This window comes from Triticum urartu, chromosome 5A (genome assembly GCF_056163025.1).
Source record: "Triticum urartu cultivar PI428250 chromosome 5A, HENAU_Tu73, whole genome shotgun sequence".
NCBI classification, from domain to species: Eukaryota; Viridiplantae; Streptophyta; class Magnoliopsida; order Poales; family Poaceae; genus Triticum; species Triticum urartu.
This window is the reverse complement of record NC_141877.1, coordinates 557,688,599-557,704,359: the sequence shown is the minus strand read 5'-3', so window position 1 is coordinate 557,704,359 and position 15,761 is coordinate 557,688,599.

Genomic DNA, 15,761 nt, shown 5'->3' with positions numbered 1-15,761 from the left:
AATTTTTCGGAGATGCTCATAGAGATAAGGTGTGCGTGTATGCATTTATAAGGATGAGTGTATGCGCGTGTATATAAACGCTTGTGTCTGTAATAATGTTAAAAAAAACATATTTTCATGCGGTTAGCGCCGGTTGTAAGGGCATCTCTAATGCTATCTTCTAAAGTAGACACACTATTGATCCATGGAACGCGGTCTGTGGACACAAGAACGAAGCTGGTCATTCAACGTTGTACTTCAAATGTACGATTCTACTAGCTTAAAAAATAGCAATTCCATTCCGCAACAGAGAAATCGCTGCCAAATAGTGAGCTAAGCACGTGATTATTAATACTACAAGGAGTACAATTGGTAACCTTCTGTCAACGTGAGCATGAATTTCCGCCAAAATAGTACAATTAGTACAAACTAACTAGTACAGTTAGTAACCTTCTGCCATTTGAGAAAAATAGTAAGCCTAACTTAGTGATCACAAATAGTACAATTAGTACTTATGGCCGTTGAAAATATGCTCTAGAGACAATAATATTGTATCATTATATTTTTTATTCATAGTTAAGTGTTTATATTTTATGCTATAACTGTTATAATCCTGAAATATGCAATTCAGTAGAAAACTCATATGCATGTTTGAAATGATAAATGGATAAAATAAAAGTTCATAGACTCGTCTCTAAAACTAGCTCAAGTGTTATTAATGATCATGTTTTCCGGATCTACCGATATCCGTAAGTTAACGATAGTCTGAAAACAACATTAAGACTGTGACGTTGGAATGGTCATATTGAATCGACCCAAACTTGTTTGTTATGAATTGGAATAATATCGTCTGTAATCAATCTATATCTATATCTATATCTATATATATATCTATATCTATACCTACTAATAAAGTAAGGTGCGTTTCGTTAAATTTTTCATCCGTTCACCAGTGAATAGATTTTTTTACTATCCGAGGTGGTACTAATTTTTATGCATCCATGTGCTAGAAAAAGAAATATGGTTTATCCAGAATTCCGTACATGGGCCACGCTCTACAGCCCAGTAAAGCCAGCCCACTTATTTTCCTGCCCACGCAACTGGGAAACTCCTATTTGCCGCATGTGGCGACAAATAGTCAGAGGTTCGCACAAATAGCCCTAGACTGCGCCGACCCGTTTTCATTTTTTTGTGTTCATTTTATATTTAACATTTTGTGTTCCTTTCTCTTTTTATTTCCTCTTGACTCTTTCTTTTTTCCTTTTTCCTTTTTAATCTTATTTTTGTTTACTTTTACATTTTTGATCAAATAATTTTTTAATGAAATGTTTAGAATTTCAATTTCGTTCAAAAATTTGAAGAATGTTCAGAATTCCAAAATTTTATTCCCATTTTAAAAATATTCAGATATTAAAAAAATTGTCATTCTGAAGTTTGTTGAAAACAGAAAAATGTTTCTGTTCTACAAAATTGTTTCAGATTTTCAAAAAAAACATTGTATTTTAAAAAATGTTCCAAATTCCAAAAAATCTTATTTTACTGAAATGTTCACAAATTCAATATAAAAATATTTTAAATAGCCCTGTATTGCTCTTAACATATGGTCGTACCAATTTATAAATATGTGTGAAACTACATGTAGTAATAAGATGTATGAATTATGGATCTATTATTCCGGATAAAGAATGGATGTATTGGAATGTGAGCTAGCTGGAAAAGGACACTGGAATTTTTAAATGAAAAGTAATGTTCCCATTTTTAAAAAAAATTGTATTTTCCAAAATTATTCAAGATTCTTTAAAAATTTACATTTTAAAAAATGCTCCAAATTTGAAAATTATTCTTGCTTTAGAGGAATGCTCACAAATTCAAATAATGTTCATGTTAAAACTTACACATTTTCTAAAATTGTTCTGAAGGTAAACATGTTCCCATTTTTGAAAATTGTTCAAAAATTCAAAAAATGCTCGTGTTCTTATAAAAGGTTCGTGTTTTTGAAAAATGTCTATGAATTTTAGAAAATGTTCCCATTTCAAATTTTGTTTCTGTATTTCTAAAAATGTATGAAACTTGCAAAAAACAAATTGCAGTTTTGAAAATTGTTTGGGATTTCAAAGTTTGTTCACGTTTCCAAGAATATTCGGCAATTCATAGTAATAATTGTTTTTTAAGAAGTAAAAAAAGTAATCATAGAATGTTTCAAATCTGACGTTGTGATATGTTCTTAAATATTTACGTTGGCCATTGGTTAGCAGGACATGTTTATTCGAGTCAATGGCAGCACTGTGTCAGGTGTTTGAGATCGTGAGTACGATCCTTAAACTCATCTTTCTTTCTGGATTTTTACTCACGCCTTACAAACACAGGTCAATTCGATGTCTGAGAATTTCACACCCCACGCAATTTAGCTAGCCCAGCTACCTAGGAAATAAGGAAAATAAAATATGTTCAATAGTCCTTTTTACGTGTGCGAAACTATATGTAGTGAACTGAATGAAGAATAGATGAATTAAACTGAATGAAGCATGGATGGACTCGTACGTGAGATTTCTAAAAAAGGGAATTAAATTCAGTAAGTAAGCTAGATGGATGAATTGCTAGATGAACCATCTACAAAAGGGCCCTAAATTTCTCAAGGATTCCTACTCGAGGCAAAGAGAAGAGAAGACCCGACTACGTGAGCTAGATGCATGAAAAAGAAAAGACACGACGACCTCCCACATTATGGAACTTCAGCCTTAAATCCCCTCGACCAAGGAATGCAAAATAGTGGAGTACAATTAACTCCGGTTATACACATCGGTGGCTTGTACATGGAAAAGAGAAGACCCGTCTCATTTCCATATTATTGAACTTCATGCCTTAAAATCCCCTCGAATGAATGAAAAAATAGATTGAATAATTCAAAGACCTTCTCTGGCGTGCGATGACCTAACTCTTAAATCCACTCGATCAATGAGTCAAAAAATTGTGGATTGATTACTTCACACGCGGCGAAACCCAGAATCAAAATGTTCCTTCTTGACATGCACACAGGATTTTTCTTGCACATATAATTCTCACTACATTAAGTGCACACTATTTTTCCTCCCGTTGCAACGTACGGGCATATGTGCTATGTGCTATACTAATGAAATAAGGTGCGTTTCTCCGATTTTTTCATCCGTTCATCGCCGAATTTTTTTTCTTTTTTCGAGGTGATACTAAATTTGTGGGTGCCTCTGTTAGAAAAGAATAATGGTTTATCCAGAATTGCGTATATGGGCCACACGCGCTCTGGCCCAGCAAAGCCGACCAACTTAATTTACTGCCCACATAGTGAGGAAAATCCTATTTGCTGCACAGTGCGGCATATAGTCAGAGCTTCGCACATGACAGCCAAGACTAGGCCGGCCCATTTTCTTTTTTTCCGTAATTTTTATTTTCATTTTCTTTCCAGTTTAATTTTTCTTTTTCCTTTGAAAATTTATTTTACTTTTTTGCTTTTTTTTAAATTCGAATTTTTCATAATTTCAATTTCGGTCAAATTTTCGAAAACTTTTCAGAAATTCGAAACAAATACTGTTTTAAATTACATTTTTGGTATTTTATTTTTTTATCGTTCCAAAAGTTGTTCAAAATTCATAAGATGATAATATTTTCCAAATTTGTTTGAGATTTTCAAAAAAACAGTCACATTTTAAAAATGTTCAAGATTAAAAAATATTCTTTTCGTACTGAAATGTTCACAAATTAAAAATAATGTTTGCATTCCGAAAGCACATTTTTCTAAAGTTGTTCCGAATGTTGAAAACATGTTCCTGTTTATCACAAAGTCAAAAATATTCCTGATTTTATAAAAGGTTAATGTTTTCAAAAAATGTTCCGGTTTCAAATTATCTCTCCCGTTGCAATGCACGGGCATATGTGCTAGTTGTAATAACACGGAGTGTGATACGTCTCCAACGTATCTATAATTTTTGACTGTTCCATTCTATTATAGTATCAATCTTCGATGTTTTATATGCAATTACAACCAATTATATATCATTTTTGTGACTGGCCTATTAACTTAGTACCCAATGTCAGTTGATGTTTTTTGCCTGATTTTGGTTTTCCAGACTATCAGTACCAAACGAAGTTCAAATGCCATGAAACTTTTTGCAGATTTTTTCTGGATAAAAGAGACCCTGGAAGATACGGGAGAGTGCCAAAAGATGAAGGAGGAGCCCATGAGGCACCAGGGCTCGCCCAGGGGGGTAGGCGCGCCATGGTGGCTTGTGGGGCTCATGTTCACCTGTTTGACCTAATTCTGCCTCTATAAATTCTCGAAAATCGGGAAACCAACAGAGAGCCACCCAAAATACTTTTTCTGCCGACGCAAGCTTCTGTTCTCGAGGGATCCCATCTGGAGGCCTTTTCCTACACTCTGCCGGAGGGGGAATTAACCACGGAGGGGCTCTACATCAACCTTGTTGCCCTTCCGATGATGTGTGACTAGTTTACCACAGACCTATGGGTCCATAGTGGCTAGATGACTTCTTCTCTCTCTTTGATCTTCAATACAATGTTCTCCTCGATGTTCTTGAAGATCTATTCGATGTAATCACTTTTTGCGATGTGTTTGTTGGGATCCGATGAATTGTGAGTTTATGATTAGATTATCCATGAATATTATTTGAGTCTTCTCTGAACTCTTTTATGCATGATTATTATAGCTTTGTATTTCTCTTCGATCTATTGATTTGGTTTGGCCAACTAGATTGATTTTTCTTGCGATGGGAGAGGTGCTTTGTGATGGTTTCGATTTTGCGATGCTCAGACATGACACGTATTTGTGCGAGGATCAAGAAGAGGGGTCTCGAGGGGGCGGGGGTGGTTAGACCCTTAACAAGCAAAAGTAGCAGCTTTTAAATTCTTCAAGTTAAGGTTGAGTTTCAGCACAAGTTAAAGCATTCACAATACATTTCAGGAAAGCATGAAAAGAGTATATGTAGCGGAATGAGTAAAAAGCATGCAAATTGCAAGAAAGTAAAGTGATTGGATTGGATTTTGCAAACGCAATGGAGACACGGAGATTTTTGGCATGGTTCCGATAGGTGGTGCTATCGTACGTCCACGTCGTTGATGGAGACTTCAACGAAGTAGGGCTCCACCCACGAAGGGTCCACGAAGAAGCAACCTTGTCTATCCCACCATGGCCATCGCCCACGAAGGACTTGCCTCAATCGGGTAGATCTTCACAAAGTAGGCGATCTCCTTGCCCTTACAAACTTCTTGGTTCAACTCCACATCTGACGGAGGCTCCCAAGCGACACCTAACCAATCTAGGAGACACCACTCTCCAAAAGGTAATAGATGGTGTGTTGATGATGAACTCCTTGTTCTTGTGCTTCAAATGATAGTCTCCTAAACACTCAACTCTGTCGCACAGATTTGGATATGGTGGAAAGATGATTTGAGTGGAAAGCAACTTGGAGAAGGCTAGAAATCAAGATTCTTGTGGTAGGATTGGAATGTCTTGATCTCAACACATGAGTAGGTAGTTCTCTCTCGGAAATGCATGGTGGAAGTGTAGGCATGTTCTGATGGATCTCTCTCAAATGGAGAAGGGGTGGAGGGGTATATATAGCCTCCACACAAAATCCAACCGTTACACACATTTAACCCATCTCGGTGAGACCGAATGATTGAACTCGGTGGCACCGATTAGTTCAAGAATGTGAATGTTAGGAATCTCGGTGGAACCAACTGGAACAACTCGGTGAGACCGATGTGCTAGGGCTTAGGGCAAACATCATCTTGGTGGCACCGATTGCATCAACTCGGTGAGACCGGAGTGAAGCAATAAGGCAACAGAGAATCTATCAAGCCAACTCGGTGAGACCGATCGTATAACTCAGTGAGACCGAAATAAATGCAACAAGTCACAGAGGGTTGGCAAGTCCATCTCGATGAGACCGAACTGTTAGGGTTTCTAGCTATGGCTATGTCATATGAACTTGGTGGCGCCGGATAGAAAGAATCGGTGGGTCCGAGTTGGAGTTTAGGGTTTTGACATATTTGGATGGAGAAAGTGACTGAGGGTTTTGGAGCAATAGCACTAAGCATTTGAGTAAGCAAGCCATTAAGCAACACCTCATCCCCTTTTAATAGTATCGACTTTCCTATGGACTCAATGTGATCTTGGATCACTAAAATAAATATGAAGAGTCTTGAGCTTTTGCCAATATTTGTACTTAGCATTTTGAAGGGGTTCCACATCCTCTTGTCCTTGCCACACCGTTGTTGAACTTATCCGAAACATACAAGATAAAATTATTAGTCCAACAAGGGATATGTTAACATTTATTACCAAAATCACCCAGGGAGCACTTGTGCTTTCAATCTCCCCCTTTTTGGTAATTGATGAAAACATACATCAAAACTTTAAGCAAATGATATGAAGAGTAGTAAGTAAAGATTTGGAGAAACATGTAACATGCATAAGCTCCCCCTACATGTATGCAATCATGTTAAGACAGAATATAAGAACATGTGAATGCATAACATGACAAAGTAAGCAGAGTTACATGTATCTTGGCTATATGCATCGGAGCAAACAATGTGGTTAAGAAATGTACGTTCATGTTTATCATTCCCTCTTGCAAACAATATGTGCAAAAGCAAGAGATCATCATGCACATGAGTGTGATGCATATACTTACCTTGTGGTCTTGATCTGACTTTTGAGGGAGTAGACTTGAGAAAACAGGGTTAGATAACACAAAAACACTCAAAATAGAGCAGTTTCAAAGAACCACAAGAATACCAAGACTGGGATGACATGTAATGGGTGAGTACTACAAGATGAGTACTTCATTTAGATATAGACATGTCCCCAAAGATTTAAAGATGTGCAATAAGTTCCAAAGATTTTTCTCCCCTTAGGCATGGACTCTTTCTCCACCTGAATCTGATATTGGGTAATGGGAGAAAGTAGGGTGAGATAAAATCAGAGCAAAGACAATCGGAGCAAATATAGGTCAATTAAGACAAAGCAAAACTAGAATCAATCATACTAACACGTCTTCCCCTCTTAAAGACATGTGAATTCTCTCCTATTTGTTAACAAGCATCTTTAGAAGAGCTTAGATGTGCTGATTTGATAAGCTTTGATGTGCTCTCTCTCCCCCCTTTGACATCAAATTCCAAGAAGGGTGCCGATACGTCTCCAACGTATCTATAATTTTTTATTGTTCCATGCTATTATATTATCTGTTTTGGATGTTTTATATGCATTAATATACTACTTTATATTATTTTTGGGACTAACCTATTAACCTAGTGCCAAGTGCCAGTTTCTGTTTTTTTCTTTTTGACTTTTACAGAAAAGGAATATCAAACGGAGTCCAAACGGAATAAAACTTTACGTTGATTTTTCTTTGACCAGAAGAAACCCACGACACTTGGAGAATAGGCCAGAAGACCTACGAGGTGGCCACAAGCCATAGGGGCGCGCCCCAGGGCTTGTGGGCCCCTCAAAGACCTTCCAACCCTAATCTTTGCACTATAATCCTCAAATATCCCCCTATGCCAAAGGGCACACAAAAAATACTTTTCCACCACCGCAAGCTTCTATTCTCATGTGATCTCGTCTTAGGGCCTTTTCCGGCACTCCACCGGAGGGGGATTCGATCACGAAGGGCCTATACACCAACCTTGCTGCCCTTTCGATGATGCGTGAGTAGTTTACCATGGACCTAATGATGGAAATATGCCCTAGAGGAAATAATAAAGTTGTTATTATTATATTTCCTTATTCATGATAAAGGTTTATTATTCATGCTAGAATTGTATTGACCGGAAATTTAAATACATGTGTGTATACATAAAAAATACCATGTCCCTAGTGAGCCTCTACTAAACTAGCTCGTTGATCAAAAGATGGTTAAGGTTTCCTAATCATAGACATGACTTGTAATTTGATAACGGGATCACATCATTAGGAGAATGATGTGATGGACAAGACCCATCCGTTAGCTTAGCATATGACCGTTCAGTTTATTGCTACCGCTTTCTTAATGTCAAATACATGTTCCTTCGACCATGAGATCATGCAACTCCTGGATACCGGAGGAATACCTTGTGTGCTATCAAACTTCACAAAGTAATTGGGTGATCATAAATAAGCTCTACATCTATCTCTGAAGGTGTCTGTTGAGTTGGCGTGAATATAGAGATTGGGATTTTTCACTCCGTGTAACGGAGAGGTATCTCTAGGCCCTGTCGATAATACAACGTCATAAGAAGCTCGCAAGCAACGTGACTAAAGAGTTAGTTACGATATGGTGTATCCTACTTCTTGAGCTTGCGTTGGTTTTTCCCTTGATGGGGAAAGGGTGATGCAGCAAAGTAGAAATAAGTATTTCCCTCAGTTAGGGAACCAAGGTATCAATCCAGTAGGAGGTACAAGCAAGTCCCCAATCTATGCACCTGCACAAACAATCAAACATTTGCACCCAACGGATAAAGGGGTTGTCAATTCCTTCATGGTCAATTGCAAAGGTGAGATCTGATAGAGATAGATAAAACTAAACAAAAGATGAAATATATATTTTGGGTTTTTTTGGTTTATAGATCTGAAAATAGAAGATTGGAAAATAGTAGATCAGAAACAAATATGATGGAAAATAGACCTGTGGGCCATAGGTTTCACTAGATGTTTCTCTCATGAAGGAAAACAATACAATGGGTGAACAAATTACTGCCGAGCAATTGATAAAAAAGCGCGAAGTTATGACGATATCCAAGGCAATGATTATGCATATAGGTATCACGTTCGTGTCAAGTAGACCGAAACGATTCTGCATCTACTACTATTACTCCACACATCGACCGACTCCTGCCTGCATCTAGAGTATTAAGGTCAAGAGAACAGAGTAACGCATTAAGATGACATGATGTAGAGGGACAAACTCAAGAAATATGATGAAACCCCATCCTTTTATCCTTGATGGCAACAATACAATACGTGCCTCGCTACCCCTACTTTGTCACTGGGTGAGGACACCGCAAGATTGAGCCCAAGACCGAGCACCTCTCCCATTGCAAGAAAAACCAATTTAGTTGGCCAAACCAAATCGATAATTCGAAGAGAAATACAAAGATATCAAATCATGCATATAAGAATCCAGAGAAGATTCAAATAATATTCATAGATAATCTGATCATAAATCCACAATTCATCGGATCTCGACAAACACACCGCAAAAGAAGATTACATCGGATAGGTCTCCAAGAGCATCGAGGAGAACATGGTATTGAGAATCAAAGAGAGAGAAGAAGCCATCCAGCTACTAGCAATGGACGCGTAGGTCTAAGGTAAACTACTCACGCTTCATCGGAAGGGCAATAAGGTTGATGTAGAAGCCCTCTGTGATCGAATCCCCCTCCGGCAGATTGCCGGAAAGGCCCCAAGATGGTATCTCAGGGGTACAGAAGGTTGCGGCAGTGGAAAAGTGGTTCCGTGGGTCCCCTGGAGGGTCTTGGAATATATGTGAATATATAGGACGAAGAGCTAGGTCAGGAGTGTCTCGAGGGGCCCACAATGTAGCCCCCCTAGGGCGCACCCTCCACCCTTGCGGCTCTTTTGACTTAGACTCCAAGTCCCCTAGGTGTCTTTTGTTCCAAGAAAAATCATCGCAAAGTTTTATTCTATTTGGACTCCGTTTGATATTCCTTTTCTGCGAAACTCAAAAACAAGGAAAAATAGAAACTGGCACTGGCACTGGGCTCTAGGTTAATAAGTTAGTCCCAAAAATAATATCAAATAGCATAATCATGCATATAAAACATCCAAAACAGATAATATAATAGCATGGAACAATCAAAAATTATAGATACGTTGGAGACATATCAAGCACCCCCAAGCTTAATTCCTGCTCGTCCTCGAGTAGGTAAATGATAAAAACATTTTTTTTGATGTGGAATGCTACCTAACATATTTATCCATGTAATTTTCTTTATTGTGGCATGAATATTCAGATCCATAAGATTCAAAACAAAAGTTTAATATTGACATAGAAACAATAATACTTCAAGCATACTAACAAAGAAATCATGTCTTCTCAAAATAACATGGCCAAAGAAAGTTATCCCTACAAAATCGTATAGTCTCGCTATGCTCCATCTTCATCACACAAAGTATTAAATCATGCACAACCCCGATGACAAGCCAATCAATTGTTTCTTACATTTGATGTCCTCAAACTTTTTCAACTTTCACACAATACATGAGCGTGAGCCATGGATATAGCACTATAGGTGGAATAGAATATGGTGGTTGTGTGATATGTCCATTTTGCATCATGCTTTTATATTGATATTTATTGCTTTATGGGATGTTATTACATGTTATATCACAATATACTTATGCCTTTTCTCTCCTATTTTATAAGGTTTACATGAAGAGGGAGAATGCCGGTAGCTAGAATTCTGGACTCGAAAAGGAGCAAATATTAGAGACCTATTCTGCTTAACTCCAAAAGTCATGATACTTCACGGATCATGTTTTTGGAATATATAAAAAATATTGGGCGAAGAAAATACCAAAGGGGGGCCACCAGCTAGCCACAAGGGTGGATGGCGCGCCCTACCCCCTAGGCGCGCCCCCCGTCCTTGTGGCCCCCTGGCAGGCCTCCAATGCCCATCTTTGGCTATATGGTGTGTTCCTGGAAAAAAATGAGAAGAATGCTTTCGGGAAGAAGCGTCGCCGTCTTGAGGTGGAACCTGGGCAGAACCAATCTAGGGCTCCGGCAGAGCTGTTTTGCTGAGGAAACATCCCTCCAGGAGGGGGAAATCGAAGCCATCATCATCACCATCGATCCTCTCATCGAGAGGGGGTCAATATCCATCAACATCTTCACCAGCACCATCTCCTCTCAAACCCTAGTTCATCTCTTGTATTCGACCTTGGTCCCAAAACCTCATATTGGTACCTGTGGGTTGCTAGTAGTGTTGATTACTCCTTGTAGTTGATGCTAGTTGGTTTATCCAGTGGAAGATTATAATTTCATATCCTTAATGATAATTAATACTCCTCTGGTCTTGATTATGAATATACTTTGTGAGTAGTTACATTTGTTCCCGAGGACATGGGAGTAGTCTTGTTATAAGTAATCATGTGAATTTGGTATTCGTTCGATATTTTGATGAGATGTATGTTGTCTCTCCTCTAGTGGTGTTATGTGAACGTCGACTACATGACACTTCACCATTATTTGGGCCTAGGGTAAGGCATTGGGAAGTAATAAGTATATGATGGGTTGCTAGAGTGACAGAAGCTTAAAACCTAGTTTATGCATTGCTCCGTAAGGGGCTGATTTGGATCCATATGTTTCATGCTATGGTTAGGTTTACCTTAATTCTTCTTTCGTAGTTGCGGATGCTTGCGAGAGGGTTTAATCATAAGTGGGAGGCTTGTCCAAGGAAGGGCAGCACCCAAGCACTGGTCCACCCACATATCAAATTATCAAAGTAACGATGCGAATCATATGAGCATGATGAAAACTCACTTGGCAACAATTCCCATGTGTCCTCGGGAGCGCTTTGCTTTATATAAGAGATCGTTCTGGCTTGTCCTTTCCTACAAAAAGGATTGGGGCACCTTGATGCACATTGTTTAATTTTATTACTTGTTGCCCGTTATGATTTATCTTATCACAAAACTATTTGTTGTCGATAATTTCAGTGCTTGTAGAGAATACCTTGCTGAAAACCACTTGTCATTTCCTTTTGCTCCTCGTTGGGTTCGACACTCTTACTTATCAAAAAGACTATGATAGATCCCCTATATTTGTGGGTCATCAAGACTCTTTTCTGGCGCCGTTGCTGGGGAGTGAAGTGCCTTTGGTAAGTAGAATTTGGTAAGGAAACATTTATATAGTGTGCTGAAATCTACTGTCACTTGTTACTATGGAAAATAATCCTTTGAGGGGCTTGTTCGGGGTATCTTCACCTCGACCGGAACCACAATTAGTTGCTCCTCAACCCACTACACCTACTAAAATATATTTATTATGAAATTCCTTTGGGTATGATAGAGAAACTGCTAGCTAATCGTTATGCAGGAGATGGAACATTACACCTGGATATGCACCTAATCTATGTGGATGAAGTTTGTGGATTATTTAAACTTGCAGGCATGCCCGAGGATGTTGTCAATAACAAGGTCTTCCCTTTATCTTTGAAGGGAAATGCATTGACATGGTATAGGCTATTGGATGATATTGGATCATGGAACTACAACTGATTGAAATTGGAATTTCATCAGAAGTTTTAGCCTATGCACCTGGTTCATCGTGATCGGAAATACATACATACATACATACATACATACATACATACATACATACATACATATATATATATAGTGTTACTATTCATCACCCAGGATGCAGAATAAGTTATTCTTCACCTGAAGTAATTTTACGATCACTTCATAAATAAATTACGTTTGAAATACAAATAGTTACATTCATATTGATTCACTACGTAAAATATGGTATAAGAAAACAAAAAAAATAGGTTATAAGACCAGAAATATCGCATTTTATGTATGTTACGGAACCTAAAAATACCATGTTTACCCAGGTTCTTTATGGATACCGATGCTTTTCGTCTTTTATGTTTACCCATGTGAGACCAGAAATTACGTCTTTTATGGATACCGATGCTTTTCGTGATTTTAGCACTAAATATGGACTTGAATCTGAGATAGTAGCTTCTTTCTGTGAGTCTTTTTCTACTCATGTTGATCTCCCTAAGGATAAGTGGTTTAAATATTGTCGGTGTCAAAACCGGCAGATCTCAGGTAGGGGGTCCCGAACTGTGCATCTAAGACGGATGGTAACAGGAGGCAGGGGACACGATGTTTACCCAGGTTCGGGCCCTCTTGATGGAGGTAATACCCTACGTCCTGCTTGATTGATCTTGATGATATGAGTATTACAAGAGTTGATCTACCACGAGATCGTAGAGGCTAAACCCTAGAAGCTAGCCTATGGTATGATTGTATGTTGTCCTACGGACTAAACCCTCCGGTCTATATAGACACCGGAGGGGGATAGGGTTACACAAAGTCAGTTACAAGGGAGGAGATCTAATATCCGTATTGCCAAGCTTGCCTTCCACACCAAGGAGAGTCCCATCCGGACACGGGACGAAGTCTTCAATCTTGTATCTTCATAATCCAACAGTCCGTCCAAAGGATATAGTCCGGCTGCCCGGAGACCCCCTAATCCAGGACTCCCTCAGTAGACCCCAAACCAAGCTTCAATGATGATGAGTTCGGCGCGCAGATTGTCTTCGGCATTGCAAGGCGGGTTCTTCTCCAAATTCTGAATATCTGCTGAGTAGTGCCCGGCTCCCCATAAATGTTGCACTTCTTGGCTTCTGCGCCCAATAAGGGCGATCTTCCACGTGTAGAGCGAATGCGAGGAGCCAGGGAATTTTTTCATTCGCCACCCTAGCCATGTAAGTAAACTGTCTATTAAAGGGATGGGGATTCTTAGATCCAAACCACATCATCCTCCCATGGCGAGTATCCATCGGAGCGCGCTCGGAAAAATCCATTCCAACATGGCCGTCCATCGCAGCTCCTCTTCCCGCTCCCGTAGCCCTAAGCCCAATGATTGGGAGAAGTGTTCCGTCCCACACAACCAATTAGTAGAGTTACACACCCAGGGATTTCTCCCTCCAGCATATATGGTCCCCGTGCAAGCTGGGCTCGCCACCTATAATGGCGGGGAGCAAGCGGAGAACTTCCCCAATCCCTCCAAGGGGAGCGGGTATGCCTTGTCCCTTATTTACTAAGGGACTTGGATTTCCAATCCATCCGTTCCTCCGCGGGCTCCTGGAGTTTTACGGCCTCCAGTTGCATAATTTCACCCCCGCTTCCATATTACACATCACTGGTTATGTTGTCCTTTGTGAGCTGTTTCTGGGCTGCGAAGCTCATTTCGAGCTGTGGAAGAGGCTATTCTGCATTGTGCCCCGTACACAGGAGGGGTCAATATATCAAGTGGGCGGAGCCGAAATATGGCGCATTGCCGAGACCGGATACCTTTCTGGTACCCCGAAGAAGACGTCCGAAGACTGGCCTTTGGAGTCGTTTTACATGGAGGACGTCCCCCTTCCAGATCCTATTCGGAGGGGTCTTCCCGAGTTCGACAATGCCCCTTTGAAGAAACGCCGAAGCTAGCGCCCACGGAGCCCTCAGGAGGAAGATAACGGAGAAGTCCTTTACCTGATGGGCCGGATAAAAGTGCTGGCTCAATCAGGATTGACAATAATCGAGGTTATGTCAATATGTATAATGCGGGGGTGCAACCACTTCAATATCAAGGGCACCCCATGTGGCGCTTTAACGGGGAAGATGATGCCACCTGCTGTGGGCGTAAGGGACCGGACTCCGCTACTGCTTTAGCAAAAGTTATGTCTGAGTTTTTCAAGGGAGAGGAAGAGGAGTTCATCCGTATTAAGCCACGGGATGGATTCTCCATGTACAATCCTCCAAGCTGGGTGAGCTTTCACTTTTTACTCCCAACCTTCCTGCATTCTTCGTCATAAATACTCACCTTGCCGCTTCATGGCAGGAACTGCGAAAAGCTGTAAGGGAGGTCAACAACCCACCTCCACAACCGGAGGACCCTGACCGGGCCCTCGATCCCGGACTCGAAGAGGATCCGGACATATTTGTGGAGCTGATCGACAGGACATTCTATAAATTGAGCTGCGATGATGCCATGGTGGCCATCATAGCCGACTATCCTGGGCTACTCCTTGCATCGCATGTAAGAAAAACTGGAGTCCCAACTTCCGAGAAGGATCCTGTCGGTGTCAAAACCGGCGGATCTCGGGTAGGTGGTCCCGAACTGTGCGTCTAGGCCGGATGGTAACAGGAGGCAAGGGACACGAAGTTTTACCCAGGTTCAGGCCCTCTCGATGGAGGTAAAACCCTACGTCCTGCTTGATTAATATTGATGATATGGGTAGTACAAGAGTAGATCTACCACGAGATCAGAGAGGCTAAACCCTAGAAGCTAGCCTATGGTATAATTGTTGTTGTGTATGTGGTCCTACGAACCAAAACCCTCCGGTTTATATAGACACCGGAGAGGGTTAGGGTTACACAAAGTCGGTTACAATGGTAGGAGATCTACATATCCGTATCACCAAGCTTGCCTTCCACGCCAAGGAAAGTCCCTTCCGGACACGGGACGAAGTCTTCAATCTTGTATCTTCATAGTCCAGGAGTCCGGCTGAAGGTATAGTCCGGCCATCCGGACACCCCCTAATCCAGGACTCCCTCAGTATCCCCTGAACCAGGCTTCAATGACGACGAGTCCAGCGCGCAGATTGTCTTCGGCATTGCAAGGCGGGTTCCTCCTCCAAGTACTTCATAGAAGATTTTGAACACAAAGATAGTGTCCGGCTCTGCAAAATAAGTTTCCACATATTGCCATAGAGAGAATAATATTTACACAAATCTAATCTCCTGACGTATTCCGTAGTGTGACACACCACGGCCAAGCCTTTATCCGAGTCATTTCATTATCCCACCTCAGCTCGTCATGCGAGGCGGTTTCCTTGGCACGTCTTGTTAAAGCAGAGATCGTGTCCCCTTATTCTGGGATTCTCATCAATACGGGCGTGGGTAACCCAACCACTTCTAGGACTCCTAGATTATAGGCAAGTCCAAACGGACACGGAGAGGACGCTTGATATTCACCCTCTTTATAAAGGGACAAGGCTTTTATTTT